The following is a 3,849-nucleotide window of genomic DNA, read 5'->3' as shown; positions in this document are numbered from 1 at the left end:
CGCCTCATATTTGGTATCATACCGGTGACGTCATATCACCCGGTGATGCTTCACGGGATATGATGTCTTGTAGCCTTGAGTGGCCAAGTGACTTGATACTAACTCATGGTCAGTGAGGTCACATACTAATGTGAATCGGCAGGGGCTTCATATAGCACGCGAATGCTTGCAGCAGCCAGGTACGAAAAGTAAAGATAGAACATGGCCTGTTGCGCCTGAGGTTAAGCCGAATACTAGCGATGTCGTATCGTCAGCTGATGTCTTATATCCTATAGGGAGTTCAAAAGAGCCCTTAAAAAACTCATGACCAGTGACGTTACGCACTCAGGAGATTTCACAGAGCCTTCCTTCAGCACGCCAATGCTCGCAATAGACATGTGCGAAAGGTGAAGATGAAACATGGCTTATGGCACCTGATGCTTAATTGAATACCAGTGACGTCATATCGTTATCTGACGCCTAATGACCTTCAGTCGGCCCAAAAAGGCCCGTAAAAGCTGATGACCAGTGACGTCACACACTCGGTGGACTACCAGTGACGATGTATCGTTAGCTGATGCCTTATAGGCTTCACTCAGCCAAAAATAACCTGTAAAACTCATGACCAGTGACGTAGCACACTCAGGTGATTCGGTAACTTTCATTCAGCACGCCAATGCTTGCAGTAGACAGGTACGAAGGTAAAAATGAAGCAGGGCCTGTTGCGCCCAATATTTATTCGAATACTAGCGACGTCACGCTATCCGGTGACACTTCACGGAACATGATACACCATGGCCGTGGGGCCAAAAAGCACTAGTATCAAGTGATGATTAGTGACGTCACACATTCAGGTGATTCGGTCAAATCTTTAGTCGGCACGCAAATGCTTGCAGCAGACAGGTACGAAGGGTAGAGATGGAACGAGGCCTGTTGCGCCTAATGATTAATTGAATACCAGTGACGACATATCGCCCGGTGATGCCTTACGGCATTCATGTGACGCAAAAGAGCCCTTGAACCTCACGGCTAGTGACGTCACATGCCCAATCGAATACCAGTGACATCATATCGCTAGCAAATGCCTTATGGCCTTCAGTCGGCCCAAAAGAACCCCGATCGATGCAAAACCATGTTAAGTGACGTTGCTATGTCAGCTGACGCCCAACAGCATTTCCCCATCACGACAGTACAGGAACCCTGCCAACAGATCCTCGAGAATATTTAGTACGAATGTTTGATAAGAGGGGAACCGTGTTTAGTGCCGATTCGTACTAAAAGTGGCGGTGCTTAGTACGTATAGATACCAAACAGGGCAGCCCTGTAACCCAAGGCTGACCGAACACGTCCCCGACCCTAGAGAGAGAGAGAGAGATCTACACTCACAGTATATTTTGTAACCACAGATTGATCGAGCAACCACAGATTACAAATCATATATCTATAGATATAGATATAGATATAGATATAGACATAGATATAGACATAGATAGATAGATAGATAGATAGATAGATAGATAGATATCTTCATCTATATCTACACTCATAGTATATTTTGTAACCACGGGTTGATCGAGAAACCACAGATTACAAATCATATCCAAAATTAGAGCTCACAAGATAATTTTCTATTTATGATGCATTCTTTAGTGATAAAAGTTTCCAAAAACACATTCTTTTGAAAACAAAACAAAAAGCACGTTGATCCAGAATCTTGGCACTTCTGCTCGTGGTCAGCAATTGTGTTATATGATGCAATGAGGTCATAAGAAAGGTATGGGTGCCTATAAATCATCCTCCCCCAATTAGGCCGGTTCCATAATGTTGAGAAGTTTGCTGCAAAAACAAACCCATTTCACCATCATATGCCTAAGGGTGGAAAAATGCAACTCGGGATTGGGGCGGATTTCAATTCCGGGACTCCTGAGATGCCAATGTCAGCATTAGCGGATATTTTGGCATCCACCTTTTCTTCAGTCCGGTCCGGTCCGGACTGGAGAAATTGCTGGCCGGACCAGTCCGGCCAGCAATTCACTGTTATCCATGTAATACGTTCCTCGCCAGCCCAGCTCCCTCCAGAGACGCCCATCCGTTCCCCGCCAACCCAGCTCCTTCATAACACCCACTGGCTTCCCCGTCAGCCGAGCTCTCTGCAGGAACACCCATCTGCTTTCTGCGAACTCAACTTCCGCCACAAACACTCACCTGGCTGTCGTCAACCCAGCTTCCCTATACGACACCCGCCCGCTCTCCGTCAGCCCTGCTCCCGAAAAAAAAAAACACCTTAGATCGGTCTTAAGCCCACCTCCGTCGACCGCACCCGCCGGATCCTCGCCAGCCCAGCTTCCTTGTTCCGAAACCACCTGTTCGCTGGAAGCTGATTCCCCTCGACCGCACCCACCGCGGCGATGAGGACTTGTGGCAGTTGACCTGTGTGCGTCCCAACGCTGCATCAAGCACGCGTTTTTTTCGGCCAATTTCGTGTGTCACACATTTGCCGCTGATACGGGTTATGCTGAGAGACGGATACAAGTATTACAACGTTAAGCTGAGTAGGGAAAGCTGCAACTTACATCGCAAATCTGCTGGGTATGAAACATGACTGCATCGGGTATTCTCAAGATCCTGCTTCCGCCACGAATTTGAGGTGCCTTGCAGCGGTGCTTTTCTGGTTTTTAGATATGTAATATGTATGCGCTAAAATGCAGTCAGCTTAAATATTCCATGAAGTGTAAAGAAAAAAGTGGAAGCATGTCCCACTATTGGGCCTTCGCAAGGACGCCACTGAAGTTGTCTGATCACTTGTAGGCTGTTCGGACCCTCAGTTTTAGATGTAGACCTGGCCCGTCAAAATCGGTGCCCATATGGTCCGATTTGCCGGGAAAATGGTTAAAACTGGACGTACAAATGTGATTATTGCTACAGTGATCACCGTTACAGCTTTTCCTTTATTTTTACGCTCCGTCACTTACGTCACAGTAAAACGAGGCATATTTCACAAGCCAGGTTCGCTCACAAGTACATGATGGGTACTTTTGGGTCTGGGTGAACATCTGCGCTGATGCGCAGTGCCCCATGTGATTCGACGACCGACATCCTCGGCGCGGCATCATGGCTGATCGCGAAACGCGCTCATGTTTTCTCTCCTGAAGCATATGTTAGAGAGTGCTCCACATTTCTGTGGGGGGGGGGGGGGGTTTAAGCTGAAATAGTCATATTAAAAATCAGTCTGTGCAGTTCACAGCCCTGCCCATTCTAAGACCTAAACAGCTCTAGTTTCTAGCTTCTAGTTTCTAGTTACAGCCTTTTCGGGGGGGGGGGGGGGGTATTTCAAGGTCGCCTTGGCATTCGTGACGTCATAACAAAGTCACTCAAATCCTGCCACTTCGTAAGCCGTGCGGTGATTCAGGCCAATAAAGATACAGTGGTTGAGTCGTTCATGTCAGGCGTTCGTGAGCACGATTTCCAGATATAACGGCCGTCGATTGGCTCTCAATCATTGTGTAAGGTGCGATAAGGTATCATCATGATGTACCAACAATGACGTATCGAAGAGTATATGTAAGTTGTTAGGTGCATTTGCGAGGAATATTAATAGCATAGAGAACACAGTGGTAATAGGATTATTCATCGGAAAAAACGAGGAGAATAGAAATATAGATGCGTTGATATTTCGGCAACATACCTGCATCGAAACGAACAGCGAAGTGAATTCACTTCGGCTGTCTATCTGTCACGTACTACACGACGCTTGAAATCTGCGTTTGCTTCTATTCACCCCTCGGCCCTCACTTGCTTATCACGCAGCCGGTCACACGTTTCGTGGCCGGCCGGGGAATCGGCGCCCGCGACACCGGCACTTGCGGCTGA

The sequence above is a fragment of the Pollicipes pollicipes genome, unplaced genomic scaffold (assembly GCF_011947565.3).
Source record: "Pollicipes pollicipes isolate AB1234 unplaced genomic scaffold, Ppol_2.1 Scaffold_4881;HRSCAF=5763_pilon_pilon_pilon, whole genome shotgun sequence".
In the NCBI taxonomy this organism is placed as follows: Eukaryota; Metazoa; Arthropoda; class Thecostraca; order Pollicipedomorpha; family Pollicipedidae; genus Pollicipes; species Pollicipes pollicipes.
Note: the sequence above shows the minus strand (reverse complement) of the source record.